Below are 16,830 nucleotides of genomic sequence, written 5' to 3' on the forward strand. Positions count from 1 at the left end.
TTCCAGGCAGAGGTGACAGCATGGGCAGAGGCCTGGAGGCACGAGACAGCGTGGTTGGTTTAGGGGACAGAAGGAAAGTGTTCGTTCTGGGTTTCCTGGCTGGTGTTTGGAGCTGCACCTTCATCTTTTGTGAGAAGAGTCCTTTGCCTCCAAGGGCTTCCTAGTGTCTTGTGTGGATTCTGCTCCGTGTCTGGTCTTGGTTGGGGGGAAGGACCAGTGCAAAGCAAGGCAGGAGTCCTGAGAACTGAGCTGGGAACATTAGCTCTGGGCTTTGGTGAAAGCCTGAGAGAAATCGAAGTACTTTCCGGACAGTGGGAGAAACCTCGGAACCCTGACATCCTGCCCATGGGAAGGATGAAATGAGAAGGTAGAGCCTGGTGCTTACCGGGCTGTCCCCAAACATCAGGCTGGGAAGCTCAGATTGTGTGTGCCGAGTTCGGGGCAGTCAGGGTCAGCAGCCTAGGTCCCCTGTGGGGCCAGGAAGAGAGTGCTCTCAGGGTTTGGCACACTGGGGCCTAGAAGGGCCCTGGGCTGGGCTGGGGTCTCAGGCTGAAGGGGGCAGAGCAGAGTGGGCTATGTAGCCTCTCATCTGAGGGCAGAGGCTGGAGCAACTGTGGTTTTCTCCAAGGAGGCAGGCATAGGACTAGGGGGACCCTGCCAGGTTGGGTTTGGCCCAAGCAGCTATAGAGTAGGAGGTTCAGGCCAAGGGCATTGCAGGGCCAAGGGTCTGGCCAAGATCTGGAGTCTGGGCACTGGACACCTGGGCACCTGTTTTGGCCCATCATCTCTTGGGCCTCAGTTTCTCCACCTTGTCCTGGGGTTTTGGTATCTACTTCTCAGACACTGCGATGGGATGAAAGAGGAGTCGGGGTGCCTGGTGCTCAGCCTGTTGGAATTAGCATGTCATACCAGAGGGGCGGACCTGGATGGGACTTGGGGTGACGCGGACTACCCCACCCTGCCTCCCCCTTCGGAAGCCCACCTTTGTGGAGGGATGGCCTGGGCTAAATGTTCAGATCCAGAGCCTCATTCCTGCAGCTGGCCAGGGCTTCAAAAAGCCCTAAAGCTGCCCTTCAGGCTCTGGCTCTGGCCCTTCAGGCTCTGTCTGGGCTCCTTTCCTCGCCCCGACCAGCCCTTTCCCACCTCCCTGTGCCTCTGCCCGTCCAATATCAACTCATTTTCCTGCTGTGTGGCCTCAGGGAGGCCCTTCCCTCTCTGAGCCTCGCCAGGTCTTCGTGCCCACTGCGCAAAGTGTTGGGTATGAGTCCCTGACCTGTGAGCCGTCACGCTGGCCTTGACCCTGTGGCTCCAAGAAAAGCAGAGAGCTGTGATTCGCGCCTCTGGTGGGCGGTCTCCCCTTTTAAGCCATTCACTCTGGGGCCAATTATAAATAGACACATAATCGCCCCTATCTGTAGAGATAAAACATATTCTTCAGAGACGAGCCACCCCCCCTCCCCTCCCCCACCCATGCTGGCACAGGCTCTCCGCAGTTGAGGGTGAAGGAAGGATCGGTGCTCCCCTCCCTCCCCCATCCATCCCCTCCTCCCCGCTGCTCTTCCATCTCCACCCTGCAGAGGTGAGATCCGGCAGGGGCCGTGATGTCAGAGGCTCAGCTGATGTCACCGCCCCAGCCCTGTGACTTCACTTGCCGGCTTGGGCAGGAGGAGCCGCGAGGAGGCTGAAAGACGAGAAACTGCCCCCCTTTCCTCTTCCTTCTCCTTTTTCCCTCTCCCCTCCTCCCCAGCCTCGGCTTGGGGCTTGGGACGTGCTCTGCTCCCAGCCGGTCTGTCGGAGGGGCTGGGGCAAGTGCCGGGGAGGATGGTGCTGCAAAGGTAACGGGCGTGCGCGGTGCTCTCCCTCCGGTCGTGAAAGTTTGCTCTGGTGCGCGAGGCGTGCCCGCTGGGCGCTCCGCTGTGCCGCGCGGCCCGGCCCGAGGCTCCCGGGGGGAGGGGGGGTGCGGGCGGGGGCGGGCAAGGCCGGGCAGGGCCAGGGCAGGGCGGGCAGGGGCCTCCCGGGCCGCCTTCGCTGCCTTGTCCCCATCAAAGGCCGCAGCTGCTCGAGTGGCGGCTGCAGCTTTGAAACTGCCATAAAGAGCGAGAGAGGGAGGGGAGCGCGGGGGATGTTCAGAGCAGTGCCCAGGAGGGTGGCCGGGAGAGGAGGGGCGGGAGGGGGGCTGCTCAGGCAGCGCCGTGGCCCCGGGGCAGCAGCAGGGGCGTGAAGGGCAGGGCCCCAGGTCAGAGTCCCAGGGGCCGAGTCACCCTCCCTTGCCCCTTGTCCCCGGAGTCCAGCCAGCTTCCGCGGCCAGGACCCCGGCAGCCAGCGAGGGTGCCCGAGGCGGCAGGGCGCAGGGCTGGCTTCACCCCCCCCCACCCCCACCCCATTATTTCCAGGCATATTCTTCTACCTCCAGCAGGCCATTTGTCAGCGGCGATTCGGGACAAAGGAGGGGGCAGTGGGTGGTCTGCTGTAAGTTGGGCGATGGGCACGGAGAGCTCGGAGCGCGGGCCAGAGAGAAACGCCAGCAATTAAGAGGCAGATCGAGGGCTTTGCTCATTCAGGCTGTCGAGGGAGCCGTCATTTTGTGTTAGCGTGTGTGTGTCTGAGGTGGGAGGGGGAAGAGAGGGGAGAATGACAGGAGAAGGATTATGACATTGTGTTGTCTCTGTTTGTGGTAAATGCAAATTTGGCCCCAGCAGCTTCCCGGGAAAAGCAGCAGCAAGTAACCCAGGCCAAGGCCTTGGCCCAGACCCGCCGAGGGAGCCCATGTGGGGCGGTTGGGGGTGTTTTTTTTTCCCTTCCCTTTTTTTCTGTCTGGCGTGTGCTTCTTCCATTTATTTTTACAGTGAAGTACTGGAGACAGACAGGCCAGCATGGCGGGGAGGAGCTGGTCCTCCCTCCTCCCCAGCACGGCAGCCCCCTCCTCCCTCTGCGGGATGCCCAGGCTGCTCTTCTGACCCCCAGCCGTTGCCCCATCTTGGCTGCCTCCCTGCTAGGTCTCTGTTCCCAGCCAGGGTCACAGTCCCATCATTCTCTTAGTCCGGGCGGCCTGAGGTCTCGGAAGGCTAGTTCTGCCCACAGCTGCTCCCCAAGGGTGACTGGAGGCTGCGAGCCTGGGACCGAGGCCCAGATGGGGCTTCGGAGATACAAAGCCAGGCTGGCCAGGGGTTTCTGTGGCCAGGCCGGTGTTGACCAAGTGTCCCAGAACCGTGACTCCTCTGACGGGCCCAGGAGGGCAGGGAGCTGGAGCTTGAGCCTGTCCTGGCCCAGAGAGTGACCAGAGCCCAAGGTTCCGGGCTCCCAGAGGGCACAAGCAGGCGCGGTGCCAGGCCCAGATGGTTAGTCCTTGGAGCGGGTCTCCAGAGAACGCCCAAGGTAGGGTCTTACCAGGGCCAGGCCCCAGCTCAGACCCTACCTCAGGCTCCAGCAGGGGTGGAGAGTTCAGAGCCGCGAAGTGGAGGCAAGAGCGCTTCTCAGATGGAGATGCAGGGGAAGGTTATGGCTGGCTGGGTCCAGCCTGTCACACACCAGCCCTCGGGCTGTGGCCCCTGTACTTGTTCTCTTTCCCTGGAAGCTGGTTCCTCCCTCCCTCCTCTTTTGCCCTGTTGAGTCCTTCTGGACTCAGTTTACCTCCTCCAGGAAGGGGGAGGCCTCCCTCCACTTAGATGGGCTGGGGGCCTGGGCCATGCCTACTCCATCCGCCCCCTCACAGCGCTGATCACACTGTGGTCACTGAGAGGCCCTGGGGTACAGGGACTTTTAGGCCACCCTCCCAGGGTTCCCGGCACCTGCCCAGAGCGGAGCACAGAGGAGGTTATCACCTGGAGGCCAGGGGAGAAGATCCAGACCCACAGATTCCCCAGGACAGGGAGCCACCAGGAACAGTCACCCTGCCAAGCCCCCTAGGAAGGGTGTTCGACTCATTTCCTTCCGGCAGACCCACCCAAAGAGAATTTTTCCCCATGGAGCCTGACAGGTGAGGGCAAAACAAGCTATGCCTGCGAGGGGGAAGTCTGCCCCAAGCTGCAGAGCCTTTTGTGGCTACACAACGTCCCTTCTGGAACAGGCGGTGGGCTTGTTTATCCGCCCTGGCATTTCCTTCAGGTCCTGGGCCCATAAGCCAACCCCCGTAGGGGAGCCAGAAAGCACTGCAGAGACTGTGTGAGTTGCAGCTGCCCGCCTGGCCTTCCTATGGAGCTCCCTTTGCCAGATGGAAGAGGAAGGAAGAGTGGCGAGGCTCTCCCCAAGGCCAAGATGCTGAGTCCGTTCCAGGCCCCGGGCTCGAGAACGGTGTGGCCCGAGCTGCAGAGAGCCCCAGGCGGGGCCGGCTGGCCAGGCGGCTCACTTCACCCAGCCCAAGTTCGCAGAGCCTGCCCACTTGGAGCGGGCACCCCCTTGGCACGCAGGCCGGCTCTCTCTGGATGCCCCCGATGGGATGCATCCCAGGAGCTCTGGAGTGAGACAGTTTGGAGAGGCAGTCTTCCCCGGCCACTTCCTGTCTGCGTGACCTTGGGCAACTCTCAGAGCTCCAGTTTTAAAAGGCAGGGCCCTGGGGACGGTCACCTCTGCCTTCATGCTCGAAGAGACTGCAGGTGCGGTGCCTGCCCCCAGCAGGTGTTCAGTTAGTGACAGCTGTAGTTCTGTGGAAGCTTGGCTGTCCCAGCAACCCAGAGGCCCAGTGAAATATTCTCTCTGGGGTACACTTGTGAATTCTTACAGAGCAATTGAGAGGGGCTTCAAGGAGGAGGTGGCGTTTGAAGGCCTTGAAGAATGAGTAGGAATTTGCCTAGGCTATGGCAGGGGAGGGGCTGCCATCAGGGGGAGAACAAGGGCACAGCTTTGAGGTGTAAGAGGGTCGTCGCCTCATGGAGCTGAAGCTCGGGGAGGGCTTAGGGAAGAGAGGGCCGTTGGCCGTGGGAGCCGGTTCTGGAAGAGGGTAGGACCCTGACTTGATGATCTGGGTGGCCAGGCTTTACACACATGTCTTGATCACAGCAAGCCTGTGTCTTAGGACGTCGCACTGTTCTCTCCCCGATCCTGGAAAGCAGGCTTGTTGGTTTTAGCCCCTCCCAAGTCAGGCCTCTCAGGCTGGTCTTCTGGTGGTGGGCTTCCCAGACAGCCCCATCTTTGAATTGAAGCGCCAGCCTGGGTCTTCATTTAATCTGAAGTTTCAGGACCCCTGGGGGTCAGGCCCCACTGTGAGTCATTGCTGGGGAAACAGAACGGACGCCTGGAGTCTGATTTGGGGGAGAGCTCCGCCCGCAAGAGGCAGGGTGCTTACTCCTTGAGCGAGAGGGCAGTGCAGATGGGGGCCTGGCTGCCTGAGATCACCCGGGGCTCTGCTGTGGACCAGCTGTGTGGCTTCAGGCAAATCGCCTGCCCTCTCTGAGCCTCAGTTTCTTGGGGGTGATCATAGTTCCTAAACCACAGGGCCATGGTGAGGACTGTGCAGTTGGCTGCACAGGGGTACTCAGAAACTGTTAGCTTACAGAAAAAGCCCACGAGAGTGAAGCCTCTAGCTCTCGCTTCATATCTGTGGGCCAGTCAGTTCCTCCGAGCCTCATTTCCCCTAGCTGTAATGTGGTGATAATCGTGCCTAGTGATAGTAGCTAACATTTATGAGTATTTACCGTTAGGTGGGCTCTAATTCTAGAACTATGTAGTCGCTTATTGAACACAATCTCTCCAGCTCTGCCTACCAGGTGAGGGGAGTGTGGGGATGGGGAGTAGGACATCACCAGAACGGAAACCTACGGGGAAAAACTTAAGATTTGGTGTTTCCTGGGTGAGGCTAAACCGGCCCCCTTGGTAGTGTGGGCAAGACCAGAGAGGATCAGATGGCTGGGGTAGGAGGCATGAAGACCAGCAAAGGGCCCACCCTCCACGTTGAATGGGCCACCAGCCGCAGGACCTCTTCATGTATGGCAGAGGCACCAACACACTCTCGGGGCCCTTGAGGTCAAGGCCCCACCCTGGGCCTCAGTTTCCCCATCTGTATGATGGGGACTTGGGCTCACTCACCTCGCAGGGCCCCACCCCCTCGAAGGGCCTTTGATTCTCTTGTCCCTGACTTTCTTGTGTGGCTTCCATGCAGCTTGGGACTTTGAAAGCATCATCTGCCCATCGATTTTTCCAGAAAGGGTGCTAGCTTCCCTTCTATTCTACAGTCAGCTGTAGTGTCTAGCCTTCTGCCCCCACCCACACACCTCACTTAGACTGGAGTCGGGGGCCGAGGGCATCCATCTGGCCCGGTAGGGCATCCATCTGGCCCCACGCTGCACGAGCTTGTTAGGGGAGTGCCCTAGGAGTGTGAGCACATGGGGCTAGGGAACCATCACATCTGGCCCACACCTGGCTGTGTGCAGCTGAGTCGCCAGGGAAGACCCAAGGGGTTCATTTGCAGCCTCTCCTGGAGCCGGACAGACTGCTCACCCCTTGTTCCAGTGAATCCTCTGCCGGGTGCTTGGGGGCACCTCACTTCCCTGAGCCTGGCTTGCTCCCCGGATGAGCAAGTCCACCTCGTGGGGTACCCAAGGCCAGAGTGTTGGAAACCGCCCTTAGGTGCAAGGTCACCGATGAAACACCTGCGTGGACAGCGTTCCGTGGCAGGTGGTGATGTCCCTGTTCTGCAGGTGGGAATGCTGAGACTCCAAGAGCTTAGGGAGCTTGGCCAGCATTGCATCGTCTTCCGCTTCCCCTTTCTTTTTCACATCACACCTACTACCGAAAGGGAGCTGGGGCGGACTATAAGGCTGGGAGTCCATATGAGGTAGGACAGATGAAGGGAGCCCAGAGACCACTAGGGGAGAGAGGCTGGGGAGATGAGAAACCTGTGACAAGGTGCTTACCTGCCAGCTTGTCACTGCTGGCCCACGCAGGCTATAGCGGGATGGGAAGAGTGGTCATGACAGGTGTGGGGGAGGGGAATCCCCCCCAGGGTCCCAGCCCTTGAAGGATGTATGGTAGTTCTCCCCCCTGCCTGGGACCTCTCTGCTCACCTTGGCTGAGTCAGGGTGGTGTGGGGTTACCTAAGGGCTCTGTGTGGGTTCAGATCCTGGCTCTGTCGCTCACTGGCTGTGTGATCGCAGGCTAATAATTTATTGCTCTGAATCTCAGTTTCTACACCTGTCAATGGGGATATTGTCAGACTTGGCCCTTAGGCTTGTGTGAGGAGGACCTGACTTAATGCAGGTTTACTCCTTCAGCACAGTGCCCACACGAGAGCTGTAGGAATGTTCTCACCAGTCATCCCCTCAAATCCGTTCGGATTCCCCTCAAACAGTCGGTTTCCTGAGCACCTGCTGTGTGCCAGCCCCAAGGCCAGGGAGCCAAGGATTCATCAGTCAGGCCCCTCCTGTGCTCTGGGCGAAGCTGCCAGGGCCTGGGGCTGAGCGTGTGGGTCTGACGTGTACTGGGAACAGCCTTCGAGAATTGGTGTGTTGGCTCCCACTGCTGGCGTGACAGACATCCTGATGAAATATGTCATTTTAAAACATTTTCCAAAGAAATTTCTGGAGAGTTTTCTTAACCCCATGGGGCCATAAGTAGCCTGACCATTGTCAGGTTTTGGTCTTGGCTTTGACACGCCTTGCCAGGGACCCCTCCTTTCCTGGACCTCCCTCTCCTCATATGTGAAAGGGGGCAGGAGCCATTCCCACCTGCGCGGGTGGACCCTGGGTGAGACAGCACGTGCAAAACGGAGTGTGTGAGGTCAGGACCACTTTCTGGCTGTTGAGACTTTTGGGTTCTGTTTCTGGCTATTCACGAGATGGCCACGGGCAGGTGCCTGTGCCGTGTCGTGCTGGATGCCGGCTGCCATCGGGGGGGATGCTGGCTCTGCTCTCAAGGGCTCCCGGAGTAGTGGCCTTGCTAAAACCCTTGAATTTTGTGATTTCCAGAGAACATGGAAGGCCCCTCAGGCAGCCTGGCCCCTTCCAGGGGAAATGCTGGTAAGTGTCTTGTCCTCTCTGTTAGTTTGTTCCACACGTTTTTGGAGCGGTTGTGTGTGCTGCGGTGAGGTGGGAGAACCGGAAGTCAGCCCCTACCCTCGATAGCTCGGTCTAGGAGGAAGGCTTTGAAGACTCCGAACCTGACTCACCAGAGGTCCTGAGGTTCGGGGGTGGCTGGATGCAAAGTCTGGGTTTTGAGAAGGTGCTCAGGCACGGGGCAGGTGGCCGGGTCATTTACAAATGAATATTAACTGTTCAGAATCTTTCAATGGCTCCCCCTTTTTGCCTGGGGATAAAGTCCCCATACCTTCTGTGGCCTGCACCGTCTGATTCCAGCCGCCTCTCCAGCTTTCTCATTTAACTTAAATTGCATTGGCCTCTTTTCCCTTCCGGAAACACAACTCGCTCCCTCCTGCCTCAAGACTTTTGCCCAGGCTGTGCCCACCGCCTGGGGCTCGCGTCCAACCCCATCATGTGACCCTTTCCTATCTTCCAGGTTTCAACTCAAATGTCTTGGACCCCCCAGTACCCAGTGTCCCATTATACACCCTCTGTGCCCCTGGCATGCTTTCTTACTAGTGTGTACCCCAACTTCACCAAATGATCGTACGTGTTGACTCGTTCTCTCTAATGGCCCCCTGACAACAGGGGCCTTTGGACTTGGGGCCTGGCATATGGTAAGGGCTCAATGAATGTCTGGAATGAATTTATGAGGAGTACTAAGGTAAGGTTTCGTGGAGGTGGTGGCACTTGAGTCTTGGAAGAAGTTGTAATTTCGGTCTCCAGGGAGGAGGGAGGGACTGCCTGCCTCGGGGAGCAGCCAAGCACATGGCAGGAACACAGCTCGCTTGGCCTGGCAAAGAGGCAGAACCGGACGTGTGAGAGAAAGTTGGAGAACTGAGCTGGGGCCAGCCAGGGGCTTTGTGTGCCCGCTGAATGGGAATCGATTTGAATTCTGAAGCCACTTGGGGCCCTTTGAAGACTTCCACGCCAGGGGCAGGAGGGTCAAAGCTGGCTGTGGGTCACCGTGACGAAGTCTGCTGCAGGGATGGGGTGGGCCGGGAATGGAGGCTGCAGCCAAAAGGACCTGGTGGCAGCTGGAGAATCCATCAGCCGTGCTGCTTGCTTTTTCCGCCGGAATCACACATGTGCCTTGTCACTTATCCTCACAAGCCAGCAGGGAGAGGCAGGGCAGAGACCAGGAACCTCACCCCCCGTGACCGCTTCCAGAAGACCATCACCTCGGCGGCCGGACAGCCGTTCCCAAATCACTGGAGGGATAGATGGAGTCAGGGCAGGAAGGGGTGGGTGGTGCATTGATGTCCACTTTTCTCGGCTTCTCCAGCCCAGGAGGCAGCATCTAGTTATGCATCCCCACACCTCTGTCTGGGCGCCTTCCCCCGTGGCCAAGGGATTATGACTTGGAGTTACCAGCCCATGTCAGAAGACGAGCAGAAGCATTTCTGTCCGAGCCCAGCAAACAAGATGCACCTCCTGGCCCCCATGGGGGCACAGCTCCCGTGGTCAGAAGCGCCAGGATTCTCACGTCCCCGATGTACCACTTAGTGGCTGTGTGCCTTCAGGCCTCTTGTTAGCACCTCTGGGCTTGGGTTTCTCCGGCCGTGAAGCAGGGGCTGCTCGGGTTGTGAAGGTTAAATGAGAGGACATACTCAGAGCCCCAAGCGCAGCGAACCCCAGAGGCTCAGGAAGTAGTGGCTGTATCTCGGCTGCGGTTTTTCTCCTCCTTTTCAATTCTTTGCAGCAAGCTTGGGTTTCAGGCTTAAAAAGAAGAGCATATCAACAAAAGAGGATGGAACAAAGTCCTTTCCCAGCGAGCCTCGGCATGCACCTCGGCATGTGGCACTGCCCTCCCGGGGAGCCCAGCAGTGATGGGGCTAAAAGTCTCGGGCTTTCAAGCAGAAATAATCCCAATGGAACAGAACCTCCCCATTGTTACCATGTGATAAGGCGATGCAGGGGCTCTGCGGTCCGACCTGCTTGTGTCAATTCCAACTCTGTCCCTTCCTGGCTGCTCTGTGCCTCAGTTTCCTTATCTGCAAAACAAGGTAATTGCATCCACACGGGAGGGCTGTTGTAAGGATTAGGCGAGTTAATGTGGGTGAAGTGCTTAGAACGTATGTGTGTCACTGCTGTCGCTAGACCGTTTCATCTTGAACTCTTTGTAAGCACTGGCAGGGACTCAGTGGGGCCCTGGAGCCCAAAACCTGGGTTCAGATTCCAGCTCTGCTATTTTCTAGCTGTGTGACCTCAGACAAATCTCTTAGCATCTCTGTGCGTCCATTTCCTGCTCTGTACAATGGAGATGACAGTCCCTGCCTCCTAAGGTTGTTCGGAGGAGTGAATGGGGTTGCCCAGGGAAGGGGCCCGACTCCCTGGAGGCAGGCAGACCCTCTGCCCCTCCTCCCACCCCGATGGAAACACTGAGACTAGAGCCATTGGCGGACATATGTGGCTGAGAGCAGGCTGGGCCCCTAGTTTAGTGACCTGCGCTACGCCATCATGCCAGGGCCTGAGAGTCAAGCCACTAGGGACAGGAGTGCCAAGTGTGCTGAGGGGTGATCTGCCCTGTGGTCAGGCTGCGGGGGGCCTCCAGCTGCTCAGTCTCTCCTCCAGTGTTTTCTGTCTGCTCGCCTGTGGGAAGAGTGAGCCCCCACAACAGCAGCTGCCACTTGGGCAGGCCACAGTCTTCTAGGGGCGGGGTCTGAGAGCCCATCGCCTGCAAGCCGCCCAGTCTCCAGGGCTTGGACATGTCCCTAGTGGGGAAGGGCTGGTGCTGACCCTGCAGACCCTCTCCTATCTCGTGCCTGATCTGCCTGCAGACTTCGTGACCCGCCAACTGTGTGCGTCCATCCATCCTTCCAGTGTTTACTGAGTGCTGGGAAGCTTGGTGGTTAAGAGTGCAGCCCGTAAAGACCCGGGTTCCAGTCCAGCATGGCCTCTTCCAAGCCATGTGACTCGGGACAAGTTAAATTCTCGGTGCCTCTCTGTAACCGCGGGGCCGATAACAGTCTCAGCCAACCTCATCAGGTTGCCGCAAACCCACAGTGCCCATTCCCAGTAAGCTTGGATCCCTCAGGGCTGTATTGGGATTCCTAACGTTATCATTTTTATGGATAGGATGCCCTGCCCTGCTCAGGATGTCTCTGCCCTGTGGATACACACAGCCCCGTGGGAGAGATGGATACAGTCCTTCACAGCCCTGTGTCACCATTGGGAGCTGAGGAGGGAGCCACCGCTTTGATCCTGGAGGGCTGGCGTGGAGGGCAGGGTTGGCCTCCTAAGCAGCGGCCCCTGTGAGACCCTGTGAAACAAATTCATGCGAAGAAGCATGTCAATGTAGCATCCGACCCCGCCCCCCCTCTGCAACCTCAGCTCTCCTTCCCCTGTGTGTGTGCTGGGCACAGCCTTCCTGAGAACAGCAGGCAGCTGCACGCACACACGAGTGTTGTTATCCCTGACTCCCTCTAGAGCCTTCCCTATTCCCTTAACCTTAGAGCCTGCCCTACTGTTGCCCCAGAAGGACTTATTGTGAGCCCCTGTGCTCCCTCCGTCAGGACTCACGGCCTAGCACACAGCTAAGTGCTCTGTGTGGAAGGAAAGCATGTCTACAAAGGATCTGGCCACGCCTGCTGTTCGTGCCTGGCCTGGGACAGGTCTCACAGGAGGCTGTGGTGGGGGTTCCTCACTCTGTTAACCCGAGGCTTTTGTAAGTGGTCTCCTGGAGGACGGCGAGCAGGCATTCCAGGCCTCCCTCTTGGTGTGTTAGAGTTAGCAGGAGGCAACTCCAGAGAGGAAGGGGAGCTGGGACCTGGTGAAGGATAAAGGTGAGGGCTGTGCACGTGCTCCTGAGAGCCAGAGAGGGAGAGAAAGGCCATCCGCCTGCCGCTGAAGGCACTGACACCCTGGCTCACTTCGCACAAGTCACTGATCTGCCGAGCAGGCCAGGCTCCTCAATCAATCCGTGCTGTCAGATGGTAGCGGAATCAGTGACCTAGAGGCAGAAGGCTCCATTTGTAATCCTGGAGTGGCCCAGGCGCCTGGAGGAGGGCAGAGGAGTTTGTAATAAAGAGAGTGACACAGGGTTTCCAAAAGCCATCTCTGCGCCGGAGGAGGAGGGAAAGGATTAATTTTGCTTCTGGAATTGAAACCACTGATTCAGTTCAATAAGTATTTTTTCAGTAGACTAGGTTAGGAGAGGAAAAAAAAAAAACAAAAAACAGATCTACTGTCCCTTCCTTAAAGTGGTAGGAAAAACAAGATTCTCGCAGATGAGACAAGAGAACAATGAAGGAACTCTAATGTGATCAAAGAGGACTTCCCCAGTTGAGCTCCGGCCACTGTGGAATCTTGGGCAGTAACTTGCCCTCTCCGAGCCTCCGTCTGCTCGTGTGTCCTGTTGTGGCCATCTTGTGGAACTGTAGCTGTTGTTAATATGTGCCTGGTATTGTACTGAATTCTTTATGCACACCTCTTTAGGCTCCCATGATACCTTATTATCCCCTTTTACTGCTCAGGAAACCAGAGCTCAGAGAGGTGACGTGATTTGTCCAGCCACACAGCCCAAGAGTAACCCAGATCTATCTGTTGGCCATAATGCCCACATGTTCTTTTTCCAAGTGGTACTGAAAGGAAAAGTGACTCCAGGCCACCAGGGGTAAAGAGATCCAGGCTGGCCTGGCCCTGGGACTGGGGAAGTTTCCAGGTAGAGGTTGGCTGGGCAATATCCTGGCAGGGTCCAAAGGGGTTGGGAGAGAGGGGGCTATAGAATCGGTCCCAGGACCGGAGGCAGGAGCAGATGAGAGCCTGGACTCAAGTTCTCTATCTGCATTCTTTCCTTTTTGAATGAGGCTCTCTGCACAGTTTGTGACCATTCATTTCATGTTTCAGTCCCTCTTTCTGAGACCTGAGTGAACTGAGGAAGAGGGGAAAGGAAGGAAGGATGGGGCAGGAGACTAAGGAAAAGGGCTTCCTTTTATGAGTTCTCTCAAGAAATTGAGGGTGCCCCCAACCCTCTGCTTAGAAAGCTCCCCCGCATCCTTCTAAGTTTGTCCAGAAAACATGCATGTGTGCTGGGAGTCCCCCCATCCTTTCGCTCTGCAGCCCTGACCCAAGCAGAAGCCAGCACTGGTCTTTTAAAAGTCTTAGTGCCAAAGAATTTGAAAATGAAACTCACAGAACAATGGAACTGTCAGAGGGCAGGGCCTAGCAGCCTCTTCAGCTCTGCCCCGGAAGAGCCCGGCACCCCGTTTGGCATGCAGGAGGTGTTGGGGAATCAAGTCTCCAAGAATAGCCCTGACCCACATTGGAGCCAGCCCCCACTTTGTGAAATTGGACAGGAGCCAGGAGAAATCACTGCCTTACTCAGCTACATCCTCCTGAGTGCCAGGACCAACTGAGGCCCTGCCTCGGATTCCTTTACTGGGGAGAGGTGTTGCCTGGCCAGGACCCTCCTTGGGTGGGCTGAGGCAAGGTAAAGCATTTCTGTCTCTGGCCAGGTGAGGCTGGAGGTGAAAGGGTAGACCCAGGCCCAGGGGAGCTTTGTACCTCAAATGGACTAAAATCGGTCCCAGGTCACACCTGGTTCCTGTCAACTTGCACCTGCTGCCCAAAGCACTCTTCCAGTTCCAAATGACTTTCAAGTTCGGTTGCTTCAGGAAAGGAAGCCACATACTCCCCTAACATCTAGGGCAGATGGGGGCCTAATTTAGAATCAGCAATGTTAGCCAACATTGGGAGCACCTAGTTCAAACTCCCCTCATCATATACCAGTCGGAAACTGAGGCCCAGACTGGAGAGAGAATTTGGCCAGATCCCTACGTGAGCCAGAAGTAGGATCACAAACACTCCCAACACATCCCACCCCCATGGGCCTTCTCCCTTTTGATAGCAGTGGGTCACAGGGAACAAACATCCCAGTGGTGGTTCTACAACTGAGATTTTCTTTCAAAAAAAAAAAAAAAGCCATTCCTTTGCTCCATAAAACATACATGAGGTTTGCAAAAGAAGGCTGGGAACGGCCCGAGGCCTTGGCACCGCAAATCCTCCACCTTATCTCCAAATTAATTCTGGACCCTGGGTCCAGTCAGCCAGGCGCTGCAGCGTTTTAATGCCGCCGCGGGCCAAGGCAACTGGCTTTCGGTGAGTATCTATTTTACATGCGAGGTTGGTGGGCCTCCCAGCTCCTCGCTTTTATTGCGGAGGAAACTGAGGAAGTTATCTGCTATCTAGAGAGCCTAAGTCATTCATCCAAGGACACGCGGCTCTACGGGGCGGAAGATGGAAGGGAACCAGGCCCTCTGCGCCGGACGGAGGGCGCTTGGCGGTCAGGAGCTGCCCCCATGCCTGGCCCCACTCAGCAGGTTCCCCGGGGGAGGCCAGGCCCTAGCCCGCGGGTTCCCCAGGATGCCAGAGGCGCGATTCTGGCGTTGGAGGCTCCAGGGAACTCCAGAAATCCCAGGGAGAGATTCCGGGCCACCAACTCCCCAGAAAGTTGGCTCGCGGCCACTCCCAGGACGGCCCGGAGCCGCCGGCCAAGATGGCACTGTGCGGGCGGTCAGCCGCACGCGCGGCGCGGGGCAGCTGCCTAGGGGAGCCCCGCGCGACCCCTGCCGCGGGGCGGGAGGGTCTCCGCCGCCCCGGCCCCGCCGCGCGCAGGCCTCCGCGCCGCCGCACGCGGGTGGGCACGCGCGCCCCCGCCGGCCCCGCCCCCTGCCGCCCCGCCCCCGCCGCGCGCACCGCCCCGCCGCGCGCCCTCCCGCCCGCCCGCGCGCCGCGGCCCGGAGCCTCCCCATTGGCCGCGCGCCGTCACCTGACGCTCTGTTATTTCCTGTGTGTTGGGAGAATGGAGAGAAAAAACCCGGAGCCGAGCCGCTTTCGGCCCCTGCGAGGCGGCCGCGGCCTCCGCCGGGGGAGCCCGCCCTGAGGCGCGCCTGACCAGGGAGCGAGCGCGCGGGCCGGAGCGAGGCTCGAGGGGCCACGGCCCCGGCCCGCCCCGCCGCCGGCCGGGGCGCCCGAGCTGGAGGCGGCGGAGGCTCCCCCACCCCCACCTCGCGCCGCGCCGCCCGCCGCCGCCGCCGCCGCCGCTCCCTCCCCTCCCGCCCCCGGCCGAGGCCGAGGGACCGGGCGGGGGGCCCCTGCAGGTAACCGCCGCCCGGGCCTGAGGGGGAGGGGCAGGGGTCAGAGCTGAGCGGCTGGGGCCGGGCCGGGGTGTTCGGCCTCGGGGGCCGGGGGCAGAGGTCCTAGCCCGGCCGACCTGAAGTGCTGAGCCCCCTGGACTCCGAGGCCAGGGCACGGGGTGCTGAGGGGAAGGTCCCTGCCTGGCCCGACCCGGGAGTGCAGAGAGGAGCGGCCTGGCCTGGGGGTGCGGAGGGGAAGGGGCCCGGCCTGGCGTTAGGGCACTGAGGGGGTCTGAGGGGTCTGGCCTGGGAGTCCGGTAGGCTTTGGCACCAGTCCTAGCCTTAGGGTGTCGGGGGAAGGTACCTGCTTGTCGCGGCCTCGGGTGCAAAGGCGGCGGGTGTGAGCGGGCGGCGCCCAGGGGTCCGCGGGGTCAGCGCCGCCCACCCCGGGACCCCTGGCAGCCCCCGGCGTCCCGCGGCGCTCGCCTCTTGGTGGCGGCTGGGGGCGAGGCCGGCGGGCGAAGGCTGGGCTTGGGGCGGGAGCGGCGCTGGCAGCCCGGAGTCGGAGCGCGCCCTGCCGCGGGAGGGACGGGGGCCCGTTTATTGCCATGTGAACACCTGAAGCCATGTGGACGCGGCAGCTTCTCGCCTGTTGGGGGCGGAGGACAGGTACCGACTGGCGGGGCGCAAGGTCCAGGCGCGGGGGGGCGGGGAGCAGAGCGCGGGACACACTTCCTGCGTGGGGTTTTCTCCTCCTCCCCCGCCGCGGTGAGCGGGGCGGGTGTTGGAGCCGGTGGTCCCGGGTGCGAGCGAGCGCCCGTTTAGGGGCCTGAGGTTGAAGCCCCTCGTCTCCTTCGGGGCGGGGGGAGTGGTTGAAGGAGAGCGGCCCCTCTGGGCCAGCTCGCTCAGAAGCGGCTGGAGGTGGAATGCCTCCCGTGCGCTGCGATGGGAGTGGAATTCGGTGTGTTTTGGGGCTGGGGGAGCGCGGAGCGGTCTCCTTCCTGGGCCTGTGGGTGGGGATTATTGTCTGTTTTTGTGGTTGTGGATGCTAGAGCTATCTGCCGGTCTGTAGGCATCCCTTTCGTTTGCCCTTAGGGGACAGATAAAAATTAGGACTTTTTCCCCCTTTTCTCTTTGCCTCCCCCCCCCCCCGAGATTAGAGGACTCTGGTAACTGCTGTAAAATGGATGGAATTTTCAAGCTATTATCTAACAGGCAGATCTCTGAATGATAATTGGACCCTTATGTTAACAGCTTCAGTGAAGACTTTTATGAAACATCTTACATGGGGTGGCAGCGGTAGATCTTACGTGGGTAGAGTGGGAAACTGCTGTGAAGTCCAACCTGGGAGACCAGGAATCTACTTCCAGGTTTGCCCCCAAATAAACTGTAACCCCGGCCAAGTTACCTAACCTCTCAAGCCTCCCAGTTTCCTTCTCTATTAAATGAGGACTCTCTTCTAGGTCAAACACTGCAGGGCTTGTGGGTAGGTTTTCTCGTTTGTTTTGGTTTTTTAATGTTTGTTTGTTTGTTTTTGGTCTACTACCTTGTGCTTTTGTACAGAGGCAGCCTTCTTGAGAAATGCGGGATGTTTCTCTGCTGGCTTTTAAGATCCTGTCCCACTTTTTAGTATCCAGCCTTTTCCCTTCTTCAACAGAGCATTGAACTTGGTTAGCATAGTTTTTCCTCAAATCCCAGATACTGTTCTGTGCTTCTCAGAAAGTGTACTGTATTACAGTCTGTGT

General features: G+C 58.8%; 1 protein-coding gene across 2 annotated transcripts in view; it reads left to right on the plus strand.

Annotated features, from left to right (window-relative positions):
- Positions 1 to 14,828: 14,828 nt before the first annotated feature.
- Positions 14,829 to 16,830, plus strand: part of TCF20 (transcription factor 20) — a 106,144-nt gene continuing 104,142 nt past the window's right edge. For both annotated transcript variants that reach the window (XM_044228243.1, XM_044228244.1), the window contains exon 1: positions 14,829 to 15,109. The gene's annotated coding sequence lies outside the window, so the exon portion shown is untranslated. The remainder of the gene's footprint in view (positions 15,110 to 16,830) is intronic.

Source organism: Neovison vison, chromosome 12, assembly GCF_020171115.1.
Source record: "Neovison vison isolate M4711 chromosome 12, ASM_NN_V1, whole genome shotgun sequence".
NCBI lineage: Eukaryota > Metazoa > Chordata > Mammalia > Carnivora > Mustelidae > Neogale > Neogale vison.